This window comes from Nannospalax galili, unplaced genomic scaffold (assembly GCF_000622305.1).
Source record: "Nannospalax galili isolate Female #2095 unplaced genomic scaffold, S.galili_v1.0 scaffold730, whole genome shotgun sequence".
Lineage (NCBI taxonomy): Eukaryota > Metazoa > Chordata > Mammalia > Rodentia > Spalacidae > Nannospalax > Nannospalax galili.
In genome coordinates, this window is record NW_008328000.1 from 422,030 (window position 1) to 432,378 (window position 10,349).

Genomic DNA, 10,349 nt, shown 5'->3' on the forward strand with positions numbered 1-10,349 from the left:
GAATCTGTGGATATGGTTCAAGGGCCTGTTAGCGTGAGTGGGAAAAATTTAACATTTTCTCTAATGAATGCAGGCAAAACAGTCTGGTAGCATCATTGGATCCCATGCACTGTCAGCAGTAGAGATGGCAGATTGGCAGATTTTTCCTGTCACTTTCATATTGCTATGAACATACCAAGGTGTCACCTACCCACACCACACCTTTAAATTATATTAGGTGTTAAGCCCTCACTGAACAGTGAGCTGGTTCTTACTGAACAGCATGTAAAAACCACAAAATTTTTATAATATTGGAAGTTTTCACAAAGATGACAAATTTGGAACTGGGCATGGTAGCCAGTACTTGGGAGGTAAAGGCAGGAGGATCAGGAATTCAGGGCCATCCTTGGCTACATAACCAATTCAAGGCTAGCATGGGTTACATGAAATCCTGTCTCAAAAAATCCTCAAACCAAAAAAACCAAACAACAACAACAACAACAACAACAACAACAACAAACACCAGTGAGATGGCTCAGGAGGTAAAGGCACCTGGCTACGAAGCCTGACAACAGGGATCAATCCTTGGAACTTACACAATAGGAGAGAACCAATCTCTGCAAGTTGTCCTCTTACCTTTGCACTCACACTGTGGCGGCATGTGTGCACCTGAGAGCACAGATATACACAATAAATAAATGTCAAGAATTTTTTTTTTTGCCTTTTTGAGGTAAGGTCTCCCTGTAGCCACAGCTGGAACTTGCTATATAGACCAGACTGGACTTGATCTCACAAAGAGACTAAGGGCATGTGCCACCATGCCCAGCTAAGAAAATTTTTTTAAAAGAAAAAAGACTACAAGCTTGAAAATATTTCTCCAGATAAGTTCCCTGTATTAGTTACTTGTTTTTATAATGACAGAACACTGAAGTAATTAGGGGAGGAAAGCTTTATTTTAGCTCATGGTTTCAGTGAGACTTTACCATGTAGGGAAGGCAGACTATCTGGAATGGCTCCATCTATAGAGGCAGGAGTGTGTGCTGGCAGTCTGCAGGAGGCAGAGAGCAGTCTTGATTCAGAAATGAGCAAAACCTTCTAGCCCCACCACCCCCGAGTGACCTACCTTGCCAATCAGGCCCTATGTTCTAAGGGTTCCAAAACCTCCAACACAACTCCACCTGCTGAGGGGCAAGGGTTCAAACAAATGAGCCTGTGGGGGACATTCCACATCCAAACCCTAACAGTTCCCTTGTAATCTATGGTTTATTTGATGTATTTGAAAATGGTCTAGGGAAGGATCCATCTGTGCCTCAAGCCCAGTGAGGTTGTAGCATAGGCTGAATCCTCCCTGATTTCTAAAGTTCCTCTGCTCTGCTAGTTGTGGCTCTCAGCAGACTAATGGGCAGTCTGCTTGACTCATGTCCAACCTTGCACACCACAGAATTCTTGTGATTTAGCTTGCATTTCTCAGCTGGCCCACAGCAGCAGGTCAACCCCAGAAGAACCTATTGTTCCTGTCCACTTTGCTCACAGGGAACCACCTGTGCTCATACCCTTATATCCTAGTTCCTGCTCAGCTTCTTGTCACTACTGTGGGCCACCATAGTCAGAGCGTTTTTTAGGGCTTGCTTGCAGATCCAGCCTAGCATTTACAAGAAGTTAGAAGTCTTGGACTGTGGGTTCCCACTAGTGGCTAGTGTGAGCTGCCCACCCTACAATCCCACTTTCTTCTTAACTCGCCCAAGGCCAGAGAATCTCCCCTCTGCACTCCTCCCTTTCCCATGTCCTAGACTTTAGCCACCTGGGAGTATGTCTGCCCCGCGCATTCTCCTGGCTTCCAGAGACTCCCAGAGACTTCCAGAGACTTCCTGACTTCCAGAGTTTGTCTCTACAGTTCTTTCTTGTTGTGGGTTGGTTTTAGATGACTTGCGGGTTGGGCTTCCTCCCTTGCCTTCTCTAACAGGAAGTAAGTTTTTCATTTAAACTTAAAAAAAAAAAATCCCTCAAGTTTTTCGAAATAAGCCCAAATGACACAGACTGTATATATATTAGGGTTTTTCTTTTGGAGCCAGAATAGTGTAGACTGGCCTCAAGTTCACTACACTTGGCTAAAATTTAATTTTTTTTTCCATGCTGGGCCAACCCAGAGCCTCAGGTATGAGAGGCACATATTTTACCCCAGCCCAGTGACACAGAATTGCACTCACTTGAAGCTGAAACTTCTTCTCTCCACCCAGGCTTCTCTTCCAGTGGTGACCTAAGAGGCCAAAGACATGCATGTTTTCCATATTTCTCTCTTGTTTGCATAATGGTTTTGGTATGCAGACCATCTACCACATGTACAGGCATGTCTGGAAAAAGAGCCACCTCTGCTCTCATTAACCAGAGCCCTGTAGGTCCCACAGGTCCTCTCATCCTGGGGGTGAACGGAGCCTGCCAGGGTGGAAATGTAGAAAATGACTGATTTTCTTATTTTGGAAAAATATAGGTAACATAAAATTTAGCATCACCTCCATTTTCAATGCAATGTTCAGCAGTGCTAAAGACACATGTGCAACCATCTCCAGGACTCTCTTCCTCTTACAAAACTGAAGCTTTGCACTCACTAAGTGCTAAATCCCTTCCTGGCTTTCCACACCCCAGCAGTTGTTATTTTGCCTTCAGTCCCTCTACCCCAGCAATAACCTGTCTGATTTCAGTCTCATGCATCTATCTTCAGTGCTGTATGTGAGTGGAATTGCATAGCCTTTGTCCTATGTGACTGACTCGTTTTGCAAAGCAAACATTTTCACAATTCATCGATGCTGTGTGGCATTTGTGAACCAAAAATTCAATATCTTTATTTTCTGAGTGTTGACATGATATAGCCAGTGGACAATTCCACACTGACCTCTCGTGATTCTTATAGGCAAGACGCATGAGCATTAACAATATTATATAAAATGATGTGTATATAGGTAGATATGAAACATAAATGAACTAAGTGTTTAGAATTGGATGTCATTCACAAAGTTTCTGATTATATGTATGAAAATATTCCCAAATCTGAAAAACATCCAAATCTGAAGCACTGCTGATCCCAAGCATTTTAGATAATGGATACTTACTCTTCTTGAACAACTGGTTCTACTGTCTGAGAGCTGGCTTCATGACTCCCTGAGACCAAGAAAGAGGCTGACATTTTTAGTGTTGAATAAACAGTGATTTATTGGAGGACTTACTGACAGAACTGTGGTCCTGAGTGGCATCAAGGCCAGGTGGATCCCTGATATTTTGGTCAGAAGATGGGAGCTTATAAAGTGGCCAGACAAAAGTAATGTCAACCCAGAGTGCACCTGTTTTTTTTCAAGCTGGTATTGATCAGGCGCATTCTTGGTGTCAAGGTCTCATCACAGAGCTCCATATACAACTCAGACGGTTTTGTGTGCGTATAGTAACTGGGGAAGTATGCAGAGAAATCTGACTAGGGTTTCTCAGGGACAAGGATGGTGTTTTTGACTCAAAATGTCTGCAGTCATGTCAAACAGAATCCCCACATTCCACCTGCAATATGGGTCAGCATGGCCTTTCCTTTTAATGATGATGATATTCTGTGGTGCATATATAAGTCTGGAAATGCCTAGATGCCCACATGAACCTCCACTTTTCCTGTGGCTCACATAGCTTTGTTTGTATGGAGTCTCCTTTTCCTCCTAGAGCTAGGAGGTTCAGGATGTAGCCCTTCAAGGAGAAACTGTAAAAGTTGGGTTGTTCAGTGCATGGACAAATGTTTCCAGGAAGGATTAATATACCTGGAGTTAATGATATGTAGAGGTGGAAGAGAGGGCTTGAGAAGTGTTCATCTGCTTCCCAGGCTGCTGGAGGCCTAGCTCCTGACTGCTCCTTTAATTCCTGGATACGAGTTAGTTGGAAGACAGGCCACCAAGTAGTCACTGGAAGAGTATATCCTAAATCCTGTCTGGGGAGAGAAAGAGGGCTGAATTTAAACATAATTATGAAAGGGGATTGATTGGATTAGCTTACTCATATGGAGGCTGGATGGGTGGTCCTGGAAAGGTAGAGAACTTGGTAGCTCTTCTCTGCAAGAAGCCAGGTTCCCCAGTCAAGGGGGTCCAGTGGTGCAGCCTCCATCTGAGGCCGAAAGCTAGGAAGCTGAGGGCAGAAAGTTTTAAGCTCCTTCTCAGAACGCTCCTGGGAGATGAAGTCCCTAGAGCACTCAAGTGCTTATATAAAGCTGCCACATTTTTCCTGTGGTCTAGAAAGACACATATATGCTTGTCCTCTCTGCTCCAGGGCAAAGAGGTTCAGGACAGGCTTTCTTAGAGGGCATCTGTGAAAGTTGGGGCACTCAGAGTAAAGAATAATGCTCTGGGAGTAAACAGAGCCAGGAGATTGCATCTTACAGCTCCTTCTTTCTTTGGGTGGAGGATAGCAGGGCTTCAGAGAGTATTTCTTCCATTTCTTTTTTTAAGATTGATTTTTTTTTCACTTTAGTGTGTATATGTGTGTACTCTGTATGTATGCCGTGTGCCTTTAGGAAGTGAGAAGAGGGCATTGGATCCCCTGCAACTAATTCTGGGCAGTTTTGGGCTGCTTAAGACTTGGGTGCTGTGAACCAAACTCGGGTCCACTGCAGGAGCAGTATGTCCTCTTAATCACTGAGCCATCTTTCCAGCCCTATCCTGTTAAAATTTAGTGTATATTTGTTGAACAAAGCATGGCTTTTATTATGACACTTTCATGCAGGCATATCATGTACTTTGACCATGTTTGCACCCCATCACTCTCTGCTGTCTCCTCTTCCTGTCTATCACTAGGTGCCTTCACCTTCCCAAATAGTCCTCCATCTCCATGTATTCTTTCTCCCTCTCTGTTCTCTCTCTCTCTCTCTTTCTCTCTCTCTCCTCTCTCCTCTCTCTCTCTTACACACTTAATACATATATTAAACCTCACCTATGAGAAAAAAATACAGTGTCTTTCTGAGATTATTTTGTATAACATGCTGATCTCATTGCATCTACTTCCTTATAAATATTTATGGTCTAATAAAATCATACTGCATTTATATCCCACATTTTCTTTATCTATTTATGTGTTTATGGACATCTGGGATGATTTGATAACTTAGCTATAGTGAATAATGTAGCAATAAGCATGGATGTGCAAGTATCTCTGTGGCATGCTGAATCCTTTGGGTATATTCCCAGGAGTGGTACGATTGGGTCACACGGTTATTTCTTTTTTTTTTTTTAAATTAATTTTTGATTTTTTTAACTTTAATTTTTTAAGTATGTGAAATGTATTAGAATCAACCCGCAAAAAAATTTTAAAATATAACCTGAAACTGTTTATGTTTAGAAAAATCTAGTCAAGTCCCTTTCTCTGGCCAGGAGTATCGTGTTGTTAGAGGGCTCCAGTCACCGACTGAGGAGGAGTGGAAAGGAAGAGACAGAAGCAGCGATGATCCTTCACCAGACTAAGGGGCTTGGTTCCACCCTTCCCCCTGCAGGGGCAGCCAGGAATCATGAAAGAGCTCAGGAGAGCAAGTGTATGCAGACAGCCCCACTGGGCAGCTGAGTCCATGTGCCAAAACAAGGCTAACAGTCAGAGACAACAGGAAGAATGGCCAGCATAGGACACCAAGCTGGGAGAAACAACTTCTACCACCCATAGATCTCAAGCACCCTCCACTTGTGTTCAGACACCAGAGATTTGTCAGCTCGGTGCTCCCAATTTGATAGGAGATTTGAGCTGAGCTTAAGAGACTGAAAACCTGAAGGTTTAGTAAACATAGCCCAACACTACATCCCTCCATGGTTTGAACTGGTACCGCCAACAGAGGGAGGGCAGGAGAGGGGAAACAAAGCATGTGGTACCTGACTAGAAATGCCTGCACCCTTGTGGGTACTATGGTACATGGGAGTGGAGAAGCAAGGAGCCCTCCTTTCCCTCCACAATCATCCCTGGGGGCTGGTAAGCTGCCTCTAGCTTAGGATCAACCTGATAAAATGACAGAACAAAAGAATGACTGGGAGGGAGACAAGCCTAGAGGAAAGTCCAGGAAGCCTGGGACCTTCTTAGGGTGATGTCTGTGAAGTTCCTGAGTCTGAAGGGAACAACCAGGGATGGAGGCAGAGTAGGAGTAATTGTTTTTCTGCAATGGTACCAATGGATGGGACGTACTACTGAGGAGATGGGTAAGTCTGGAATTTATAGCAGGTAGAGAGGAGAGGAGATAGGTTCTTGGTGTCCCTGTTCACCTCACCCAGGCCTGGTGAGTACCAGTTGTTCCAGCTGGCCCTAGTGGCAGCTGGAGACCAGACCTTTTACTCTGGGCATCTTCTTGGTGGGCTGCCTCTGCTCAGGATGAGGGGGGACACTCCTGTTCAGTCAGCTGCTGCTCCAATTCCTGAGCATTGGAAGATGCAGTAGCTTTCAGTGTCTTCTTGATGTTAATCTCTGTCTCCACCTGCTTCTGAGTCTGGTGGTGGTTCTCTTTGTACTGGTTGGCTCTCAGAACTTGCTGCTCTACACTCAGCAGAACTCTTTTGCGGCTATCACACCATTCATGCAAGGTATTGACGATATTACTGATATCTGATCTTTCTTTTAGATATCATGGCCAGTGTAGAAATCAACTTCTAGAAACTGGTGTTGCTGGTACAGCTTGCCCTGGATGATGTTAGTATAGACAGCCTTGATGATAAAGTCTTCTAGTTCTTGGAGATTCCTTATCTCCTGGTCCTTCAGCTGCACAGCGTAGGAAATACACTTAATTCTTGATTGAAAACTCAGTGATGGTAAGATGCTTCAGCTTGTTCTGCTGAGCTGTGCTCAGTTCTAGCAGGCTTTCCTTATTGGCCATAATATCAGAACTTGGAAGGCTGAGGCAGGAGGATGCAGAGTTTGAAGCCAGCCTGAACAACTTAGCAAGACTCTATGTAGTCTGGGTATGTTCCATAGGCAAACAAGTTTAGCAATTGCAAATATGTAGCATTAGCTCCTTCTGCAAGCTCCTGAACATTGACTAGCTCCGGCAACTTTCCAAACATAAAACACTGGGAGCCTCCAGCTAGAGACCAGTGAGGGTCCAGCCACTGGTAACTTTGGTTAATAAAACAAATTGCTCCAGAGGGTACTTGAGGTTTCTGTTTATCTGCCATTCTCTGGCCTTGAAATCTGTACCAGATGACTGTCTGTCCTCTTCATCACTGGCTTGGCCTCCCAGAACCTTCCTGCAGATTGTCAAATGTCCATGATTGGCACAGCATCAAGTACTTTTCTGTCCTGGTTGATTGGTTGATTTTTTTTTTTTTTTTTTTTGCATATGAGTGTTTTGCTTTGTGTACGTAAGTGCACCTGTGTTATGCAATGCTCAGGGAGACCAGAAGAGGGTTTTGGATCTCCTGGAACTGCAATGTAGTTTCTGGGAACTGAACCAGGTCCTCTGCAAGAGCAGTCAGTGCACTTAACAGCTGAGCGTCTCTCCAGCCCCTCTTTCCATTTTTCAAAGAACGCCTACATTGATTTCTATAGTGGTTGCATTAGTTAACATGCCTAGCAGAAGCATACAAGAATTTCCTTTTTCTTGTAGCCTTGAAAGCATTTTTTAAAAAGATGATAGCCATTTTGACTGAGGTGAGATGGGATTTCAGTGTCATTACATTTATCTCATGGCTGAGGATGTTGAACATCTTTTTGTGAATTTATTGGCCATTTGTACTGAGTCTTTTGAGAAGTGTTGATTTTTTTTTTTACCCATTTATTGATTGTATTTGTTGTGGGTGCTTAACTTCTTGAATTCTTTATATATACTAGATATTAATTATCTGGCAAAGATTTTTCTCCTACTCTGCAGTAAAGCCTCTTTCTTTGAAAGGCTTTTCTTCTGTGCTCCAGAAAGATGTACCTGTGCCTCATACTTTCTTCTCTGGAGGTGGTAAATTAACAGCCAGACTGTGGGGAATGTCAGTGTTATGTTAACTTGCATGAAGTCCAGCCCTGCTCTCCTTAGTGGTAAGGTCTGGGTTCCTGTCCTGGTTTATGGCTCAGTGCTCCTGTGGAATTGGTCCTGCTGGCTCCTTAGCAATGCCCAGTGTTTCTCACAGAGGCTTTCTTTGCTGCCCGAGGATAGGAGTCTTTCAGTTGATCTCTGGCTTGCTCTCAGGGGTAGCTGACCTCAGGTGTTGACCAGGGTGGTTGAGGGGAGAGCTTTGTGTTCCCCTTGTTGTTGGGGTCACTTCCTGTAGCCTTTTGCAGTTCAAATCCTATGTGGATTTGAAGACAGGGAGGAAGAATGATTTTTGAAAAGTAAATCGACTATAGGGAATGCATAATGCACGATCCTCTGTGTCCTTTCACTTCCTCTGCTTAGTTCAAAAAGCATTTCTAGATTTCTCTACTCATGTACTAATAAGTATCAGTATGTGCTTTTAAATAAAAAAAAAAGATTTATTTATTTTTATTTTATGTGTGTCCTAGTTTGTTTTTCCACTGCTGTGACAAAACACACTGACCACTACCAACTTGGGGAGGAAAGGGTTTATTTGTCTTACATTTCCCAGGTCACAGTTCATCAGGGAACCTAAGATAGGAACTCAGGGCAGGAACCTGGAGGCAGGAGCTCGAGCACAGGCCATGGAGGAATGCTCCTTATTGGCTTGCTCCCCTGGCCCCTGCTCAGCCTGCTTTCTTATGCAACACAGGCCCACCTGCCCAGGGGTGGCACCACCCACAGTGGGCTGGACCCTCCCACATCACTCAACAATCAAGAAGGTGCCCGATGGACATGGCCACAGGCCAGTCCAATGAAGGTAATTCCTCAGTTGAGGCTCCCTCAACCCAGGTGTGTCAAGTTGACACTAAAGCTGTCCAGCACAATGTGTATCTAAGTGTACCATGTGTGTGCCTGGTACCCATGGAGGCCAGAAGAGGGCATTAGATTCCCTGGAACTGGAGTTATAGGCAATTGTGAGCCACCATGTGGGGGATATTGGGAACCAAAGCCCGATCCTCTGCAAGAGCAGCAAGTGCTCTTAACTACTGAGCATCTCTCTAGCTCTTGTTTTTAAGTTAAAAAATTTCCTCTTGCAATTGTATGTATTTAAGATGTATAGAGTTTTTGATTTGTCCTGTTTTATCAGGGCAGGGTCTCACACTGTAGTTCAGGTTGGCCTGGAACTCACTATGTAGCCCAGGCTGACCTGGAACACCTCCTGAGTTCTGGGATTAGAGTTGTAAACCACTATGGCAAGTCAACATGATGTTTTGAGGTTCATTTACATAATGAAATGATTATTACAGTCAAGAAAATTAACATATCCAACTCAGTTTTGTGTGTGTGTGTGTGTGTGTGTGTGTGAGAGAGAGAGAGAGAGAGAATGTTCATCTTCTAGGCCATTGGTGGCTTACGTCTGTTCAAAAAAAGCTCCTTTTTTAGTTTGATTGGTTCTGCTTGTTTATATATATTTTACCCTTTGTTGCTGAGCTTCTCATGAGATACTTACCAATCCATAGGCTTTCCCTGTGTCTCCTTCTAGGCATTCAGGGTTTCAGATCTTCTGTTTAGGTCTTTATCATTTTGAATTTTAAATGAGGTGTAAGATCAGGGTCTAGTTTGTATTTCTAAGTATGCATATATTCAGATTTCTGGAGACCATTCATTTATTACTTTTTAAAAAAACATTTTATTTTTATTTTTATTTTATGTGTATGAGTATATTGCCTGCATGTAGGTAAGTACACCTGTGTTGTGCAATGCCAGCAGAGGACAGAAGAGGCCATCAGATCCCCTGAAACTGGAATTATGAACAGTTGTTAGCTGCCATGTGGGTGCTGGGATTTAAACCTGGGTGTTCTGCAAGAACAGCCAATGTTCCTGAAGGGGTGCTCCCTTCAGTTGCCTCACCCTGAGTCCCTGTTCAGCTCGGAAGAAGCCAGAGCAGTCGGTGTCCCTATTCCCTATTGGCAATTTGGGTAACCCCTTCAGAGGGTGGTGTGGTAAGACTAGGAGGTAGGAATTGGCTAGGCAGTTAGGGTAAAAAGACCCCAAAGAAATGTAGCCAGTTTCTTGGCTAAAAGTCCTTGGGCCTGTTAGTAACATACTCTGTTTCAAAGACCCCAAATGTCAAAAGTATTTGGGAGCTTGTATCTAATCCTTAAAAAATTTTAGGGTTCCTTCTTCAGAGGGGGGAATGTTGAAGGGGAGGGAGTGGGCATGGATTTGATCAAAACACCTTTTTTTTTTTTTAATTAGAAGAAGCATTTCAGTACAACAGCATTAACCTATTCAGTAACATTTTTTCTGAGCTAGGGTACATCTCTTTCAAAATTGGCTGTACATTTTTAGGTTTACAGATGAATTATTACAC

At 43.6% G+C, this 10,349-nt stretch overlaps 1 pseudogene; it reads right to left on the reverse strand.

The window, feature by feature from the left end:
- Window positions 1-6,279: 6,279 nt before the first annotated feature.
- Window positions 6,280-7,246, reverse strand: LOC103740550 (annotated as a pseudogene).
- Window positions 7,247-10,349: the final 3,103 nt, after the last annotated feature.